We start from the raw sequence: 21,212 nt of genomic DNA, 5'->3' as shown, positions 1-21,212 counted from the left end.
GTTCTCCAAAAGTCATTCATTATAGACATCCTAGCTGAGGAGCTGTAGAAAATAGATTCTGTCAACATCTTACTGAAGAGGAGGGCCAAAACAGTTTTTTTTTCTTTTCATTTATTGATGTGGTTGCCACCAAAGGCGTCTTTTATAAGCCCACATAAAGAGGTACCACCTACAAAAACATCATAAGAACAGGGCAAAGTCGCTCAAGAGAATACATTTATAGACTGACCCAAATGAGAGATAAATGGAAATTGAGTGTACTGCACATCATATTTTAGATCAAAAGTTAATTTTTGTGTGTGTCATGGAGCTCTTTGGCAGTTTGGTGAAACTCACACCCTTATCAGCATCAAATTTGATGCCTACATTCTTGATTTAAAGTAACTGCTAAATTTCAGTTGGAGGTCAGTGAAAAGATAGAACTAATTTTTTTTCCTAAGTAAGTGATCTATTCGGAGTCTGTGGACCCTAGGTTAAAAACTTTACTTTTATATATCAGTGGGGCCAAAACTAGTAAGTGAAATTTTACATGTTATCTGGTATTATTTACTATTATCAAGTCACTCATAAAAAGCAAAAAACTCACCATTCACATGTAATTTCTTATTAAGTACTGGAATGTGGAAACAAAAAAACCCACCTACAAACATTCAACCAAAACTTCAAATTTTCAGCTTTTATATATGCATATAACATTAGTGGTTGCTCATCTTCAAAATGCTCAAGTCGAGCAGGCAAAGGAACTGGGCTGATGCCTTGAAACTGGTTCTTTACCAGAAGTCACACTTTCAGTAAGCTTCCCCATGGATCTATTACCGTATCTGCATGTTTTCCAAAACTAAAGTTTAAAAGGGATACTTAGTGATTAAACAAGACCCAATTTTACTTCAACTAAGAGTGACACTTGAACTGTCACAGGTAAATGAATAGTTTAGATGCCTAAAACAGGAATGGCATTAGTTTCCCTAATTCTTAGAGCCAAGTCAGGCCTTAATTCCTGGAGATAGATCTTCAAATACTCGTTGGATACTAAATGGCACTTCGATTCCACCTATGATCAAATCTGTAGTTAAAAAAACAAAACAAAAAAATCCTAGGGGCAGCTAGGTGGCTCAGTGGATAAAGCACTGGCCCTGGATTCAGGAGGACCCAAGTTCAAATGAGGCCTCAGACACTTGACATTTACTAGCTGTGTGACCCTGGACAAGTCACTTAATACCCATTGCCCCACAACAAAACAAAAAACAAGCCCCCCCCCCCAATCCCTCTATCTGGTGAAATTATAGTAAATGACTAGGATAGTCAATTCAGAATCATACACCAGGGCCATACTTAGCACATAAACCTCAATAACAAACACCAGAAATACTAATTTACGTTCACTTTCACAAGGGGCACAATTTCAGGTACTGTTATGACTAGATAGCTTATTTTTAAGCTGTGAGATGTTTCAAGTCAATCACCAAGCACTTACTAAGGCACCTTCAACCTAACTATGTTATGTGCCAAATACCGTGCTAGGTGTAGGGATACAAAAGTCAAACAGTTCCTACCCTCAAAAGGCTTACTTTCTAACAGTGAGAGAAAATATGTATAGGTATAGATAAAATAGATACCAGGTAATTTTGAAGAGGAATTCAATAATACTTTGGGGGAGGGAGATTTCTTGTTAAAGGTGGCACTGGAGGTGCTCAGCCTGAAAGGAAACTAGAAATTCTAGAGGTGAGCAGAGAATGAGGGACACCTTGGCAAAAAAACTGGAGATAGGAGTGTTAAGTGTAAGAAACAGTTTAAGTAGATAATTTGGGTTAGACTTCCCCCTTGAAGGGGAATAATGTTGTGATAAGTTTGGAAAGATCTTTATTCCAATCATACTTTGATGAATTTTTTTTTTGGTGAGGCAATTGGGGTTAAGTGACTTGCCCAGGGTCACACAGCTACTTAAGTGTTGTGTTTGATGCCACATTTGAACTCAGGTCCTCCTGACTCCAGGGCTGGTGCTCTATCCACTGCACCACCTAGCTGCCCCACTTTGATGAAATTTTAAACCTGAAGGAGATCTTATAGGTCATCTAGCACAGGGCTTCTTAAACTTTTTTTTGGGGGGGCCACTTGCCACCCCTTTTCACTAGAGAAATTTTTATGTCAGCCCAAATATATCTTTTGTGACCCCCTCCCACATGCAGTTATCCACAGTTTAAGAAGATTTGATCTAGCACAGCTCTTTTATAGGTATAGAAGTAAAAGTCAAGTTTTGCCCAAGAACACAGCTACTTCGTGGCAGAACTAGAATCCAATCCAGTGTTATTTCCCTACTCGCTTCCAGTTAGTTAGTGATAAAGTTTGATGCAGTTTTATATTTAGTTATCTGACATTTTAAGACATTTTTTTCAATAGTGACACTGTAGTTTTAGGTAATAGAAAATTTCTGTGATGAATGTCTTTGCTTCATTTTTTAAGAAGCAAAAGGAAAAGATAATACTAAATGAAAAACCAAATGATACCAAACAAAGGTTAATACTGAAAACAGCTTATTTTCCAAGTACTTAAAAACTAGGCAAAGAAAACCACACATTCCAAATCCATATTAAACTCAATGGTTCAAATGGCTAACTTCAAGACTAATTCTGATTTGTGCGCCCAACCCCACCTTATCCCTTCCCCCTCCTATTAACATTGAGCATTTAAGGATGCATTTCAAATCCCTTATGAATTTCAAGAGGTTTAACAAGCTTTTGTTATACTCCACCTCACCTTAGCTTAAGTAAAAGGTACTTAGCCCAAAACCGGAAAATTCTTTTTTTTTTTTTTTTGTTATAAAGAAGCTCAATCAGTCATTATTCAAAGATAAAGAGATAGGCCGTTAGGCATTTATGCATAGCCTTCACAAATAGCGCTTACCCTTTTGTGCTGCACACTAATTGTCCAGCACAAATTGTTTCAAAAGTGTACAGATTTACATTAGTTTGCTTACTAGATTCAAACTACCCTTTTCGCACGTGCCAAGTCACCACTCTCCCTTTAGTCACCAGGTCCTTTCATCAAGTTGAGTGACCTTGGAGTTGTAGTATAGTACAACCTACAATTTGGGCTGATGCTTTTAGCAGCAGGGACAGTAACTGTCTAGCGATCCCAATTTAGCTGTTATCACTTTGGCGCTGCCCCTAGCAACTCTCTCTCTGGCCTAAGTTCTTTAGTCTAGTTGCTGTTTCCAAGTACCTGTTAAATTCTTCCTCAGCTGCCTCTCTGAGATATTCTCCCTACCTCTGGAACTACCAAACTCTATAAAAGGAGAGAGTGTGACTGAAAATGCTTAAGACAGTTTTAAGACTAATTCTTGAACTATCAATTCTCTCCCCTCCTCACATGGACACATTTCATCCTATCTGTGATCTCCTCACTCAAGAGTTACACATTAAAAGTAACCTTCTCAAAGGTAACCCTAGTATTTAAAATATTTAGGAGCTCTTCATTCATTTTTTTGGAGTAGGGCAATGTGGGTTAAGTGACTTGCCCGGGGTCACACAGCTAGAAAGTGTCAAGTGTTGGAGGCCGGATTTGAATTCAGGTCCTCCTGAATTCAAGGCCATTGCTTTATCCACTGAGCCACCTAGCTGCCCCCATTCATATTTTAATATCGAAAGCTTTACCCCTCACCTGCTGGGTGCCCTCCCAACCGGATAAACCCATAACTAGAACAAAAAACATAAGAGGATATTTAGGGACATCAAGCATCATCAATGAAACATTATTGTGCCATTTTGTAAAGCAATTTGGAATCATGCATATAGTGGCTAAAATGTCCAAGCCTGTTGGCTCAGATATTCCACTGCTATGCATATACCCCAGTCCAGTTGTCAAAGATAAAAAGAAAGATTCCACATATAATGGCACCAAAACATTTATGGAAGCACTTTTTGTGGGGACAAAGAATTTGAATCAAAATAGATATCAATCATTTATGGCTAAACAAATGCTACATAAATGTTATGAAATGAGCTATAAGAAACAAAGCATGGAAAAACTAACTGATGCAAAATGAAATAAGCAGAGCTGGGAATACGCTCAGATTCCATTTACATAATTGTAAATGGAAAGAACCACCACCACAAAACAAAGATAAATGTTGTGAAATTATGAAGAAATATACATGCCTCCAAATAAGAGATATGAAAAGACACTCCACTCCTTTGAATAAACTGTGCTATGTAAACATAATGGTCTTATCTAAGAAAAGGCCAGTATGAGAAACTCAGTATTGAGGCAGAATAAAGTAAGCTAAATCAAATAATATATACAATGACTATAACAATGTAAATAGAAAAATACTATGTAATAATAATGACCAGGGTTGGCTTGGGAAAATAACATCTCCCTCCTTTCTCCTTTCATTGAAGAGGTGGTAGACTACGGATGCAGTAAATTGGTACTCTTCCAGGACCCTTCTTCCCCCACACATATCCATGTCACTTTTGTAACAAGAGAATGACTGCTGGGAAGGGGTCTAGTCAAAAATTAATATGATGTAAAAAATAAATAAAACTTAATTTTTTGAAGAGAATGATTATGTCATTTTAGGATGATTCCTAGGAATTGTCTAGTACCCCAAAATTAATAAACTAGGTGCTAGTTTATAGTCAATTTAAATATTTCTATTACTCAAGAAAAAAAGACTGCTCCTAATTGGAAATATAAATTTAGTTTTATTATAAATTAAAAATGAAACTATGCCAAAACGAAACTTTGATGAACCAATAAACCAATGTTTATATTTAATATCAAAACCATTAAAATTAACACCTGAAATAATGCATTTAATTGATATTTAAAAGCAGTTTAAACAATATGCAAATGCATGCCGAATATTAGGATTAAGAAGGGTCAAATTAGCTGACTAAAACAAGACTGATAAACTGGTCAGCCAGGAACCACAAATACACAAAAATGGGCTCCATAATGTAAGATCCTTACACCACAGATACAGTTCAAAGCCATTTTTCAAGTTCTTCTCTGCTGACAGGATGTAAACCTAGATTAAATAAAGTCTCTTTTTATTCAGGATTTGGGCAAATCCCTCAAGACAAAAACTTCAGCCTTTCCAAGTGTTTCTATAGTGCACTGGTGGCCAGACCAGGTATTGTCTTTCTCAGTATGTAAGCCGGTGTGTTCCTGGGAGGGGAGAGCTTCAGAGATGGCCATCTTTGCATTACTCTGCAATGGCTTTGTACCACCAGACTAAGAGCCTAGGCAAGTTGAGAGTGCAGTAAAACATTAGCACCTTTCTACTACCCTTTGGATTAGGGGACATGGGATAAGATAATGAATCATGCAGGTAGGTGAGGAGTAAAAATCTAATTTACAAGTCTGCTTTTTATATTCCCCACTCCTGTTGTCTTTTCACCTTTGAAAATTAGGAAATTAAGTCTACTTTCAAATGTTTAATCAAGTTGTCATTTTTAAATAAAATGTATCCTTTGATACAATGTCAAGGAATAGCAACAATTTTAATTCCATGTATAAAAAACTTAACAAAAACAATTTTCCAAGAACGCAGAATTATATTGAAATGATTCTAAATACTAAAATAATCCTAGTCCCAAAATATCATTATACATAGAAAACCAAAATTTTAAGTATTATTCATCTTGTTTCTTATGTTTAGTAAGTTTGTTTAAACCTAGGCTTTCTACCTTTGACCATTCAACATATCCTGAAATGACTTCCAATTTCTGCTTGGATAAGCTTAAAAAACAAAATTTTACTATCAGAAAAACAATTTAAAAGGCACAAGAGAATATGTATTACATTCTAAAGCCAAATTAAAGAGATTTATCCATAGTACCAGTTTCCCTTCCACTACCAAGGAAAATCTATCAATGGTCTGTAATTGGTAAGAATCACCTTTCATAATGATTAAAGGTCAGACTAGCTATATGCAAATGAGCATCCTATCAGTCATATGCATTAAAGCTCTTTACCTGATACAATTTTTCTCAAGTAAACAGAGGAAATTCTTCTTGGAAAACTCCTGAAATGGATGCTGCTCCTCCTGACTACTTTGAGTCAGGAAAAAAAGACTGGAGAGGAGAAAGAGGAAGGACTATCAGACAGAGAGAGAAGGATTATATCAGTATTAGAATTTTTCAAACCTTTTCCCCTAATTTACTTACAAGTTAAGGTTTAGTTCTAAACAAATTTTATTTGAACTGAGAAGTTTGTTCTCCCACTATAAAATGTGTGATTTTTCTCAAAAGGTTTAGAGTAATTAATACAAAAATCCCCGTTTCACTATTTATGATTTGCTTCTTTCCCTAACATAAGGGATATAGGAAGTATTTTTCCACTTTTCTGGTTCTTCTACAAGGTTTTTGGTCGGTTCTCAATTTGCTCTCTGCCTTTCAATGCATTCAACGCCCAATTTACTGTCTCAAAAACATTTCATAAGGATGAAAATTGTCTTTATTTAAATTTTAAGTAACAAACTGAAGAATGTGAAAGCTAGAATCAAGAACAAGTATGTAAACTCTTTAAATTTGGAAGGTTTTTCAGAACACTTAGTTATAGCATATATTTATCAATGGTAACATTTTTATATATCTGAATGAAAAGCACTAAAAACTTTGTGACCTGCTGTGCTTACGACAGCCTACAGCACAATTTGCAAACTATGAAATTGTACTTTCCAATTCAAGGTGATTAGTACTTACTTAGCAACAAGTGATATTATCTTAGCTACCATTGTTCTAATTAAACAATTAAATCACAAGTTAGTTAACGCCTTGCTTTTAATTTAGTCTACCATCTAAAATGTAAATGTCTACTAAAATAGCCTTCTATTTAAAGGATTGGCCCCGAAATACACTTTCATTCTGCCATCTCCCAATTATGAAATTTCCAAGAAAAGCATGATAATCAACAATTTGGGAGGGAAAACTCCCTCATTCTAGTCTGAAAATAATAAGCATTTACTAAGTCACTACTAAGTACCAGGTACTGTGCTCAGAGAATACAAAGAGAGAACCCTCCCCAAATTCCTAGCTTTAAAGAGCTTACATTCTATATGCAGAAGTAACACTGTACATGTTAGTTATTTCAAGGTCCACTGAAAAGGTCCCCAAGTGTTATAGAACCATCATTCAAAGTATTAGATATGGATTTAAATTATAGAAAGTTATTTCTTTCACAACAAAGACCACCTTCCTAATTTTGACTTAGTAAAGTTCATTCTATATATATCTATATAGTCATAAAAGTATAAATTCCTTGTGGGTCAAGGCTGTTTAGGTTTTGTCTTGGCATCAACAGTCTAACAATACCTGGAAGACACTGTAGGTGTTTAATAAATGTATGGATTTAAAAATGATGTTTACTAAAACCAATCTGTACTTCTGCCTATTAAAGGGTACTACACTAACTTATGAGTATCATAAAAGGTCAGGCCAAACAAATTTAGGCAATCTGAAAAACCATTTTTTGCTACTTCTCCAAAAGGGCCAGACACCAAATGTGTAGTAAATAAAGACTGAGTTACTTTATAAAATAAACCAAGACATGTTGTGATAAAGGATAAACATACCTTTTAGTACATTCGTGTGCTCATACAAATAGCTAATGATGAATGTTAAATGTAATTCTATAGCGTTAGAGTTTTAAGTGAGCTCACGTGCTCATCCCAGTAACAGCTAATAAGTTTAACTGTATAAGGCTATAGAGTGAAGTAACTTGTCCATAATAATAATTGCTATATTCTAGTTTGGATAACTATCAAAGAACAGAATATCGTATACTTTAATTCTATTAGAATTTGAACTTCTTATAAGCTAAGTCCCCAAATCTCTCCCAGGGAGTTTTAGTAGGTCACACTCATTCCTGATTCTGCCTCCTGACTCATCCTGCCAAACTTATCCAAATCCAACCCCATTTTCTCCACAGATGCCTTTCTGGTCATTCCAGCTAAGGCTGATATTGATTTCATAAACTCTTATGACAGCGCTTCTCATATGAACTATTCATTATGGCACTTATATAGCAGCCCTGCACTTTTCCTATTACCCCCTAATTCTACCTCCCAGGACACCTACTGGTTCTGAGTTCAATTGATACTTGAACAGTTTTAGCAAATGTGTACAGATGACGTGCAGCTACAACTTATATTGAGAGCCAAATAAAGATAAAGCTCCTAAAAAGCAACAATGAGGTAGCTTACTAATGATGCATTAGATGCTAGTTTCTTCAAAATAATAATAATAATAATAAAACAACCTAGGAACCATCAACTGACCCCTTTAACATTCACTTATATTTTGGGCAGCTTACCTTATATCACTAAAATTAGAGATGAACTTGTTAGACTTTTAGGGCTCTTTCCATCTTTAACATGCCAAGATTCTGTTTCCATAATCTGAATGACTAAATCATCTTTCCTAGAACATGTTTGGGCTGGGGGAAAAGTCAGTTCAGCTAATGAACTGACTCCTACAACTTAGTACAAATAATTTCAAAATGGAAAATTCTGTAAATGTATTCTATACAATACATGATAATTCAGATATGCCATTGTAGGTTTAAACCTCATCCATAGTACAGTTTTCAAATATAAGAATGATAAATTTGGGAGTTTCTACTATATCCTAATACACTAAGTTTACTGGACTGTGCAGAAGAGTTCAGATGTGATCTATTCACAAGAAGGTGAAGTAGGGGAAAACCAAGGAGTTGCATAAAATTATACATTTTTATTTTATCTACAAATAAAACATGTTCAAGCCTCTAGGAGAAATCACAACAGAAAAGATCTGAAAGGATAAGTGATTTAGATATGGCTGTTAAGTCCAGATAATGAAATAGAAAATCATGTAAAAACAAAAGTACTGAAACAAGGATGTTGGGGATAAATAATTCTTCAAAACCTCAAATTAATATTAAAATTCCAGACAAATCTTATAAAAAGACCAGAAGCAGTTTTATTCCTAGCCTTTCCAATCAAAAAGAATTCCAAATTATGGGGATAAAGAAAAATACAGAAGAGCTAAAAGGAAAACTTTTTAAAAAGTCGACTAAGGTCAAATAATGGCACTCAGGAGTAGGTTTTGCATTTTTATGAAATTATTTTAAAAGACTACTAAAAGTTAACGGCTCTCTTTGGTCTACACCCTGGGGGAAGGAGGAGAGAAGAAAGGTAATGAAGATCCTGCTTCCACTTATTTTGTAAACAATTAACAGGCATAGACCTTTGCTTCTTGGACTAAGAAAAATGATTTCCACAGGTATTGGTTATATAGGTTTATATTGTCATCTGCACGGCTTGATGGAGTTAAACAATATTGTGTTTAGTCCACACAATCTGCAAGATAATTTAAAATATGTAAGATAGCAGTAATGCAAGTTAATAAAACTCCTGGAAAACTAAACAAATATGTACACTCACTATTTACTAAAAAAGTAGTTTTCCACCCCGCCTCCCCCACTAAAGTTCATTACCATAATTCATTTGTATACAGAGGCTAAATTAACAAGTTTACAGCAAAAACTAAGAAAATCGAGCAATAACGCCGCGATTCTGCTTAGCAATGAATGTATTACTTTTAGATTTAGTCTAAAGTTTTATTAAAAACATAAAATGAAAATCTGTCCACTAAAGTATTTGAGATTTAAAAAAAAAAGTAAACCAACCTCATATTATCCTAAGGCGTTATCATGGCCACTACCTATTACTAGGCTCTTTATTTCTAATCCCCCAATCCTATGACAATTCTGCAGACTCAACGGACAAGTGGTAAGGGATGAAGTTTTAATTTACTTTGGATAATTTTGTAAGTTGCCAATTAAAACATAATTCATCTGCAAGAATGTTATATGTAACTGCGATATAACAAATTTTGATCTTTTTCCTCTCCAAATAATTTTCAAAATATCAGTAAGATGCAGTGTAGTGGATACTTTGCGCCACTAAAACTCAAGCACTACGAGTCTTACCCCCAAAGATAAGAAACTATTTTATAATTCGTGTGTATTTGCTGAGACCCCAAGGGTGCTATGGACCAAAAGTAGTTACTCAGTAAATACTTGTTGACTCGAAAATCCTCAGTGGGGTTTACAACCTCTCAATTGCTCATACAAAGAAACAGAGCTTCTCCGGCAACAACTGAGGTTTGAACATCGGATAATTGGGCTCTAATTTTCTTTTCTACTCTTTAATAATCGGTGGGTACCTAGTTGGTCAAAGACCACACTTCTACCCCAAATCCCACGCAAAATCAGGCCTGTAAATGAGTGCAGGAGAGAGCTCGGGCCGGGGGTGGGTGGGTGCAGCTCAGTTAAATCGGGGTGTTTGAAAGCTGGGGCTTTCGGAGAAGCCGCCGCTCCGTATAGATCAAATCCCATTACTAAGTATAATCGTGTTGTTATAAAGCCAGATGCGGTCACGGAAGGAAGAAGCCTGGAGAAAGGAAATGCTGGGTGGAGGGGGGAGAGGGAAGGGCGCGGGAGGGAGGCCGAACGGGTAAAGCCCAGGCGGGACAGGGCAACCCTACGCTAGGGGCGTGGAGTGGGGAATGCGTCCGACTCCCGCCAATCCCCCAGGGTCCCAGGCCCAGGCAAGAAGGGGGCGCCCTGCGGCCCGCTACCCCGCCAGAGAGCAGGCGGCGGCCGCCATTTTCTCCGTGGGCCTTGAGCTCTTAGGCCGAGAGGCGAGGCCCGCGCAGGCCCCCTATGTGAAGGGGCCGACGAGGCCAAGTCCTTTGCTTCCCTCTTTCCCTTTGTGCCGGCCACACACGGCGAGGGCTGGGGCCCTCCTCCCGGGGGCCCCGGGGTCGAGACTTACCGGCGGGCCTCAAGGCCTCCTAGGTCTCGCAGCCATTTCCTACCGAATGCAGCTAATGGGCCGGGGATGGGGGGGGGGGGGCCTGGGCGGCTGCCTGCGACGCGCCCAACGAGGCGCGACGGCGAGGGTAGCGGCGCCGAGGCGTGTTCTTCGGGAGCCATTGAGGAACGGAACCAGGGCGACCCCTGCCTAAGAGGAGGAGCTACTGCAGGCGCCGCGAACCCTCGCCCCAAGGAAGACCGGAAACAAGAGTAAAGCCCTAATCGGAAATTTCGAATCATGCGAGACCTCAGGAGAACGGGATCCCGAAGGAGGGTTGGACTGTCCATCTTTCAGTGGTGAATTGCAAATTCTGTCTCTTCAGCTCCCAGTAGTACCTAGTTTACAAATCTTCAGACTAATCGCAGTTAAACTATTCGGACTAATATTCCTAAAATTCTGCCGGCCAGCCCAGGAAATTACTATTGATTCCTAGGCCCTGCTACATTGAGGCAGCTTTTTTTTTTTTGGGGGGGGGGGAGGTGGAGGGGGATTAGCTTTAAATGATTTCCATCAGACGCGCCATATCTGCCTCCAAACCAGGATAGTGCAGAGCACAGTGCTTGTTGAATCTTTTGTACCTTTGGACTTCTGTTTCCACCCTAGTATTATAAATTAGAACAGCTTTAGAGATGAAAGGGACTTTAGAGGCCTCTAGTCCAATCCATGTAGCAACTAGGTGAGGCAGTGGATACAGTGCTGGACCTGGACTTAAGACTCATCGTGGGTTGAAATCTAGCCTCAGACAGTTACTAGCTGTGGGAACCTGGGCAAGTCACTTAACACTTTGCCTCAGTTTCCTCTTCTGTAAAATGAGCTGGAGAAGGAAACGGCAAACCACTCCAGTGTCTTTGCCAAGAAAACCCCAACTGGGATTAGGAAGAGTCCGTTGAGTACTAAACAACAAAGTCCAAATCATTTTACATGTGGGGTGCCAAAGAGGTTAATTGACTGTGCCCGAGGTTTGGATTTGAACTCGGGTTCTCAGATGACCACAAGGTGTGAACAAAATTTGAGAATAAGAATTGGGAACTTTTACAAGGGTAAGTAATCCAAGGAACACTTTAAAAATACAACATTCCTCTCAAAGGTAAAGATCATGCAAATTACACGAGGAGAAGCTGAATGTATTTAGGACAAAATATTGGGAGAGGAAGGTAGCCTGGAAGTAAACTCAGTTAACTTCACTGAATGCATTTTTCATTCATATTAAACAAAATTCAATAGCTTACCTAGCATCTGATATACAGCAGACATGGCCAAAGGCCTGAAAATGTTTAGTTAAAGTTCGAGGAACACAGCTGCTGAGTAACTAAAAACAGTACCATGGACTTCAGTGATGATTTCTTCTAGGCTTCTTTCCCCACCTTTGGATGTAGAACCAGGGGAAATGTATAGGAATACATAGAAGAATGCCTACCTGGTACAACTTGGCCCCATCCATATAGAAATACAAATGATTTAACATACTTAAGTAGACATTTAAAAGTAAATGATTTTGTGTGGAGAACCCGCAGCAGCCAACAACTCTCATGCATAAGTTAGCTATTCAAATTTTGTTAGAAGAGTCAAGCCATCATTTAAAAAACAATGGATTATTCCAAAGGTCTCAAAGTAGGTCCAGTCTAGAGCCAAAGCAGTGGGCTTTAAATACAAATTAAAAGGAGTCCAAGGTGAGAACGGTTTCAGCCCCAGGCTAGTTTCTTGCATAGTTTACTCCTCCCACCAGGAGTGTGACTAGTGACTTCTCACCTCTCCCACATCCCCTTCTTCCCAAGGAATAGGTCACAGAAAATTACAAAGCTATAGTTAGTGGCTACTGTTAGTTTAATTTTAACAGCCAAAGAGTTGTTGGTAGCCTAGGCAAACTTTATAAAATACACAACACAAAGACGGTCCAAATGGACTAAGTCATTTTTCTCCAATAATTCCATGAGTATTGATACATTTTAAAAATTAAGTCAAACTAATTTTTATCAATACCTTTACTATACATACCCATGTTAAATATGCATAGATTAAGACATACACCATGCAAACGTTTATAAGAGATGGTGAGGGACATTAAAAATGGAGTCAGTAGTGTTGTGTGTGCAGTGGCAAAGGAGGTAGGGAAACCCAGACAAGGAGACATCAGGTTTTCTTTCTGTAGTGGCATCTGAAAGGTGTGTGCATTTATTACAAACATTGTGTCCGTAAAAGAAGAGTACTTTCTCCAGAGATTCTTTTAAATGAAAGGAATAAGGTCATTAGCAAAATTTCAAAGTAGCAGTAGAACATCAGCCTTAAAAAGTCCAGTTGTTCTAGACAAGCCCTTTACAGAAACCACTGTAATGTCACAAGCTGTAGGTAGATTCCCAAAGAAAAATACCATCAGAAAAAAAAAAAAACAGATGAACTAGGCAACAAGATGCCTATTTTATTTTCACTTAATTACCAGCATCTCTGGAAGTCAAGAGAAAATACAGGTTTTGTTTTGGGGTTCCTTGTAACGGCTATACAAACACCAGCTAATGTTTCCATGAGCCCGCCCTCCCCAAATCATGGGATACATCAAATTCTAAAAGTAGCTCTTTTCACATTTGGTTTAGTTCCGAAAGACAGAAAAGGTCGAAATTGTAATCGCAATTCTTATTCCTTAAGACTAGGCCAGTGATCTCTCCTCCCCCCCCCACCCCCCTTTTTGCGGAATTCTGATTATCGCTTTCTCTCCCTTCCACTCGCCAAGAAAATTAAGCCATAAAAAGCTGCAGGCTGGGTGGCTGCCTGCCTCTCAGCTCCCGGCGCTTGCCCGAGAAGCCCTAAAAACCAAGCAAGGACGTGTGGCTCCTCCATGATTTCAATCTCCTTTCTTTGGGGGCCCCCTTCCTTTCAAAATCCACCAATGATCATTTAAAATAATTTTTTGGGTGGGGGTTAAACTTAAAATTCCTCCTGCTGTCCTTCTGGGGAGCATAGCTTTTTACCTGCAGTATCCCTTCAGATATTGTGTTGCAAAACGCTTTTCCTTCCCCCGGCTCTAAAGCGGTTTCTGTCCAGAGGCGGTGGTGGCGGCGGCGACGGCGGCGGCGGCGGCGGCAGCAGCTGCAGCTGCGAAAGCCAATGTCGCTTGTCCTCCCAATACGACGCCTTTCCGGGAAACGTCATCTTTTGTGGGCGTGGCTTCACCGCTCAGACCTATCACGCTTTACTGAGGAATCAAAATAATTCCCTTAATTTTAAAATGAGACCCGGATTGGCTGCGAATGAGGAAGCTACAAAACAAAACAACACAACACACACAAGAGAAAGTAGGTGGTAGTTTTTGGCCACTATACTTTCTTGTCCATTCCACAAACTCTATGCTCATTAAAAAGTGATTTCTCCATCACTCTTAAAATGAAAGCCTTACCCAATCAAATCTTAGGCACGCATGCAGTCGATACGCATTTGACATTTAGTCGTGTCTAACTCTTCCTGACTCCATTTGTTAACAAAGATACTGGAGTGGTTTGCCATTTCCTTCTCCAGTTCATTTTTTTTTTTTTAGTGAGGCAATTGGGGTCAAGTGACTTGTCCAGGGTCACACAGCTAGTAAGTGTCAAGTGTCCAAGACCGGATTTGAACTCACGTACTGCTGACTCCAGGGCCGGTGCTCTATCCACTGCGCCATCTAGCTGCCCCCAGTTCATTTTACAGATGAGCACACTGAGGCAAATTTAGGGTTCAATGACCTGCTCGGCGTCACACTGCTAGTAAATGTCTGAGGTCGAAATTGAACTCAGGTCTTCTTGATTCCAGACCCTGAACATTATTCAGTTTGTCGCCTAGCTGCCCATAATAACTACTTACTTAGTAAGAGCCTAAAATGTTGCAAAGACTGTGCTAAGTACTGAGGATACAAAAAAAGATTAAAGACAGTCCATGCCCCTGAAGATCTCACTAATGGGGGAAACAACTTGCAAACTATTATATACAAATAAGATACATACGTATATACTTGTTACACACAGGATAAATAGGAAATAATCAACAGAGGAAAGACACTAGAATTAAAAGGAATTTGGAGAAAGGCTTCCTGTAGAACGTGGTTCATTTATTAGCCCTTCATCAGAGAACTTGGACTGTGTAAATGGACACGAGTAAAGTCCAATTTTGTTGACTGGAATTCACAAGACAGGAACTGTGGGGGAAGGGAAATTGTGCAATGTATGCCAGCTGAAAAGACTGAAGTATTTGGGATAGTGGAAATATGGATATTCTATTAGAAAGAATGAATATGAAGATTTCAGAGAAACTTGCAAAGACTTGAATGCACAAATGTAGAGAGAAATAGAGCCATGAGAACAATCTACATCCTGAAAACAAAATTGTAAAGAAAACAATACTGAAAAACATCAGAACTCTAATTGATGCAGCAATTTCAGATGATAAGGAAACATGCCTCCCTCTTTTTTGGCAGAGGTGAACTACAGCTGCAAAATTAGGCATACTTTGTTAGGCATATCTACCAAAAAAAGAGATTAAATGATCATTACTCTAAATCCAAGCATTTCTTTCTCAGAGATATCCTCCTTTAAAGAGTCCAGAGAATATTGGAACTCCCCATATTCATATCAGTATCCTAAATTTGTACCCTTAGGATAGCAACCATTCAATCCCTCTTCCCATCTGTGACTTAAATGGTATTCCACATCAACTAGTGACAGTGTCTACACCATCAGGAGAGACTCATCTGTGAGGATGGAATGGTGGGATAAGGATAACCTGGGATTCACATGGACTAAATGTAAAATGAGAGGGTATTGGGCCATATTATATGGCCTCTAAAGTTCCTTTCAGCTATAAATTTCTGATACTACGACTTTGGAACATAATTTTTTTTTTCCTGAAGCCTAAAATCCTGATAATGGGACCAGTTTCTATAGGTTAAAGTTTTTGTCTCTGAGTATCTCAGTGAATTAATTTATGATATTGCTTTGTTGTATGGGCTATTCTGGTTTTGGTTTCTTGACAACCTACATATGCTCAAAGCTCACCTGAAATACAGCTTTCTCCATGAAAAATTGCCTGATCCCCTTAGCCAGAAGTTCGTAGGTTCTTAGGATTTAGAGCTGGGTGACTTTATAGACTTTCTAATCCAATCCTTTCATTCTATCAATGATAATGCTGAATCCCAGGGAGAGAGGAAATGAATTGGTAAAAGTCACATAGATAGTAAGAAGCAGACCTAGACTTTGAATTCAGGTCCTCTGACGTGAGAGGTGGTGTAGTCCTATGTTAAGTGTGTGCTGTCTCTAGGGGGCAGCTAGGTGGCCCAGTGGATAAAGCACTGGCCCTGGATTCAGGAAGACCTGAGTTCAAATTTGGCCTCAAACACTTGACACTTACTAGCTGTGTGACTCTGGGCAAGTCACTTAACCCCAATTGCCTCACACCCCCCCAAAAAAGTGTGCTGTCTCAAAAAGCAAAGCAAATATAATCAAATTCTCAAATTTTGAGAATGTTACTTATCTCTCTGAGCCTCAGTTTCTTCATCAGGAAAATCAGGGGGTTGAAATCTGAGGTCCTTTCCAACTCTATTGATCACTTATGATATTGACTCTGAGTTTTTTTCTTTCTACTCTGAAGATCACAAATATTTTCTCTCATGCCCACTGGTGACAATCTTCTTCTCAAACCTCAAAGAACATTGTTTTGTACAATGTGTTTGTCACATATTATTGTATATTATAGCTATTTGTTCATATCATATACTTCCATGCTTCTATGAGACAGTGAAAACGGGGCCAATAATATTTGTACAACTTATTTCAGAGCTGTTTTCAGGAATAAATGTTGTAATACTTGAGGTGTCATGGAAATGGGAGCTATCATTTTTTGGGGGAACTATCATTTAAAAAATAAATGTTACTGAAACTTTCCTTGACAACTACAAGCACTCAAATATTAAAACTGCAACAAAAGAACAAAAAACAATACTCAAAATCTAGGATCTGACTCTGTGATTTCACCTGTTTGGGTATTCCCTGTTTAAAAAAAAAAAAAGAAATGGTATGTGTAAATTAGCTATTTGATTCCTATTCCTCAACCCAAAAGATGTATATATATTTTAAGTGAGGCAATTGGGGTTAAGTGACTTGCCCAGGGTCCCATAGCTAGTAAGTGTTAAGTGTCTGAGGCCGGATTTGAACTCAGGTACTCCTGATTCCAGGGCAGATGCTCCATCCACTGCGCCACCTAGCTGCCCAAAAAGATGTATATTTGAACACAGTGGCAGTTACAAGTCTTTATTTTCATGATCCTTTTAGACCATTTGTATAGATACAATGGATATGTGGCTATCATTATTTCTTTGTCTTTAATTACACAGCTGTCAAAGTTTACTACTTTTTGGTTGTCCTTTCTTCACTCTGCATGACTTTATATAACTTCATATATTGCTCTGAATCCTTCATATTCACAATCACATATTTAGAGTTGAAAGGGACCCTAGGTACTCTTTCTTATGGTTCAATAATACTTCAGTACATTTTTATTCCACAATTTGAGTCCTTCCTCAATTAACGTCCACTTAAAATTGTTTCTAGTGTTGCTATGAATAGTTTTGTACAACTAAGGATTTTGATTATAGGGATCAATGTACCAGATATCTGAAGGAGGGAAATTTCCAATACCAAAAGCATAGAATTAAGTCTCAGACCTTATTAATAAAAAGGCAGAGAGGAAGGGCAGAGAGGTTCATAACTCTGAGAACACTAATAATTACCAACCTATCTAACTTTCTCATCTATTACAAAATCTTTATTAAATCATCTATACATGAATTGAAGAGGGTCCTGGTAAGGAACAATAGAACTTTCAAAAGCAATATTCATTAATGGAACACATCTATACTATTTCTTTTTCTTTCTTTCTTTCTTTTTCTTTTTTGGTGAGGCAATTATGGTCAAATGACTTGCCCAGGGTCACACAGCCAGTAAGTGTTAAGTGTCTGAGGCCGTGTTTGAATTCAGGTCCTCCTGAATCCAGAGCTGGTGCTCTAAACCTAGCTGCCCCACATCTATACTATTTCACAATTAATTAAATAATGTAGCAAAGATAAGGTGCCATTGTGTTTTCTTGCACAACGTAAACTTGTTTATCATTTGATTTTTTTTTAAAAAGATATTTGATTTCATAAGACCAAATGTTACCTTATGTGCTCTCTTAGAAACTGTTTTCTATTTATATATCAGAACCATTTAAAATTCCTTGGACTTGGAGGCATCTAGGCAGCGCAGTGGATAAAGCACTGGCCCTGGATTCAAGAGGACCCGAGTTCAAATCCAGCCTCAGACACTTGACACTTACTAGCTGTGTGACCCTGGGCAAGTCACTTAACCCTCATTGTCCTGCCCCCACCCCAAAAGACCATAAAAGAAACAAACAAAAAATAAATAAATAAAATAAAATTCCTTGGACTATATGATAACAGAAAAATTCTATTCAATGACTCCATGTTGATAAACATCAGAAGAGACACAAAACAAAGAGATATACATTTGTCTAAAGTATTTGCTGTTATGATGGAGAAAATCCAGGGCAGGGTCTAGACCAAACAAGGATTGCCTGTGGTTGGTGCGGTCTTCCAGATATTCTTGCCTGTAGATGGCCTTATGATGATCTGCATCAAGTACCAGAACACTACAGTGCCACTTGGAATAACTCTGGAATGACTTAAAAGAATCTGGATTGTCCATCCACACAAGACAGGCTAATTGGATGAATATCTATTGGTTAGATTTCAACTTATAGTTAGATATCCTTATCCATCAGTATGTATACCTGGGACATGCTATAAAGAGAAGGCACAAGTTGGTCCCAGAGATGAAAACGTGACCTGGATTGCTTTTGGAAAATTGCAAAGCTCTTTTGCTGACCTTGAGCTTCCCATCAAGGTTGTATTTGATCATCCCATGGTAGTGTAACAGAACAATAGGCCTGGAATTAGGAAAACTTGAAATCAAGTCCAGATTCATACACTTACTAGCTTTCCCTGGGAAAGTCACTTGAGTTTCTTCAACTATAAAATGAGGATAACAAAAGCACCTACCTCACAGGATTGTTTTGAGGATCAAATAATATTTGTGAAAAAAAAAAATTAGTACAGTACTTGGCATATAGTAGGTGCTGTGTAAAAGCTTATTTCCTTTTCTCTTCCTTTCAAGGAAAGAAAGGGGGCAGTTACGTGGTGCAGTGGCCCTGGAGTCAGGAGACTGTAAGTTCAAATACAGCCTCAGACAATTGACACTAGCTGTGTGACCCTGGGCAAATCACTTAACCCGACTGCCTCAAACATCTGGGCCATCTCCAGTCATCCTGACTGTATTTTTTTGCCACTGGACCCAGATGGCTCTGGAAGAAAGAATGAGGCTGGTGACTTTAAAAGTTATGATATCTGTCATGGTCCTCTTCAAAAACAAAGGACAAACAACAACAATGAAAGAAAAGATCCATCTTTCAAGACTAATATATTAACAATGTCACCATATGGCAATAGGATATGGAATACAACTGCTTCAGAAGAAATGACTACCACATTTGATACATTGGTACCACTTAGTAAGCTTATGACCCAAAGTGATCAAAAAGACAAAGGGAAAGGATCCGTATTTACAAAGATATTCATAGATGTACATTTTAATGCAGCAAAGAACTGGAAAACAATCACCCTCAGGAAGACCTACTCTTCCAAGTACATATAAGCTGTGAGCCTACCACCACTGTGAGAGGTCTTTGGTATAAGAGACAGCCAAATGACCATCATTTCATTAACAAATATGTTTGCATTATTAATAAAATGATTAAATTACCCAGAAATTATGTCTCTCAAACCTTTTAAAACACTGTATGTGTGACTTGATCAAACCTGGGCTTTAGGGAAAACATTTTGGAACCTGAATGGAGCATGAACTGGAGTGGGAAAAGACCTGTGGCAGGCAGACCCACTAGCAGGCTATTGCAATAGGCTAGGCCTGAGGAGATGAAGGCCTGCAAAAGGGTGGTGGTGACAGTATTAGGAGAGAAGGGGACATATCTGAAAGAAGTTGCAAAGGTGAAATGAATAGTTCTTGGCAACAGATTGAGTAGGAAGTGAAAGTGAGGGGGCAAGAATGATATCCTAGGCCATGAACCTATCTATCCTCTATAATCAACCAATAAAATATTAAGCTCCCAACATGTTTTTGACACTGTGTTGGGTGCTGGAGATACAAAGACAAAAATAGAAAAGCAGAAACAGGATGCAGGCATACAAAATAGTACCTGGATCGATCAATCATGAAAGGCCCCATAGTGTTATTACTTGATAAGCTTTGACAGAAGCTAAGAGATTCTAAGCAGCAGACAGGCAACGAAGGGAATGGGTCCCAAGCATGTGGGCCTACCAATGCAAAGGCCAGAGATGGCCTCTGTCCCAGAGATGGGAAGGTCCTTGGGAACAGTAAATAGGACAATCTGATTGGATGGTGTGAGAAGGAATAATGTAGACTTCAATGAGAAACTCTAAATTAGACCAGGAGTAAAAAAAGATGGGATCAAGGAACTGTATTGAGGAAGATAGACTAGTTACACGGTTAAGAAAGACACATGTACACTTAAAGTGTTCCATTGGTACCCTCCCATTCTTAGGAATGAGAAAGGTAGTAAGGCCTCCAACACTAATGGACCTTACCTCTGGAAGTCTTCTGGGAAGATATGGACAAGAGTCACATGGAGTGGACAGCCATAGATGCATTTCAATTCACATTATTGGAGGGTACTTCCCAACCAACGGGTTAACAGAGCCATTTGAGTATTTAAGTGTCAAGTGGTCTACAGAAGATACAAAGAAACATCACATCCAGACATCTAGATGCATTCATTTCAAGGTGGGGGACTAGAGGAAGGAGAGGTTCTTATTTTAAGTATATCTAAAATATATGCAAAGCAAATAGACGGTAATTTCGGGGAATTGGCACAAACTATTGGGAGAGAAGGGGGGGAGGCAACGGGAAGTTCAAGCCAGGCCTTGCTAGTTTGAAGGAAGCTGCTGTCCGAGGGAAATGGTCTTTCCCTCACTCCCTCACCTCCTCCCCAATCCCTCCTCATCCCCCCCCCCCAGCAAAAAAAGGTGGGTGGGAAGGAAATGATTTTCTATTCGTATGTAACCCTGTTATGGACCGACATTTAGGCTAAACCCTAAAGGGCACACTGATCTTTAACATAGTCCTACCACCCACGTCCAACGGGACTTCAGCTGAGCAGACCTGTGGGATATTAATACACATCCCTTGGCTTCCCACATACTCCTTGGCTCAACATTTTGGGCCACAAGTCTAAGTCAGCCTCC

General features: G+C 38.7%; 1 protein-coding gene across 1 annotated transcript in view; it reads right to left on the bottom strand.

Annotated features, from left to right (window-relative positions):
- Positions 1–10,899, bottom strand: part of DIDO1 (death inducer-obliterator 1) — a 58,867-nt gene extending 47,968 nt beyond the window's left edge. The window contains 1 exon segment of the mRNA XM_043983911.1: positions 10,823–10,899. The gene's annotated coding sequence lies outside the window, so the exon portion shown is untranslated.
- Between the last annotated feature and the right edge of the window lie 10,313 nt (positions 10,900–21,212).

The sequence above is a fragment of the Dromiciops gliroides genome, chromosome 2, assembly GCF_019393635.1.
Source record: "Dromiciops gliroides isolate mDroGli1 chromosome 2, mDroGli1.pri, whole genome shotgun sequence".
In the NCBI taxonomy this organism is placed as follows: Eukaryota; Metazoa; Chordata; class Mammalia; order Microbiotheria; family Microbiotheriidae; genus Dromiciops; species Dromiciops gliroides.
This window is presented reverse-complemented; position numbering and strand designations above follow the sequence as displayed.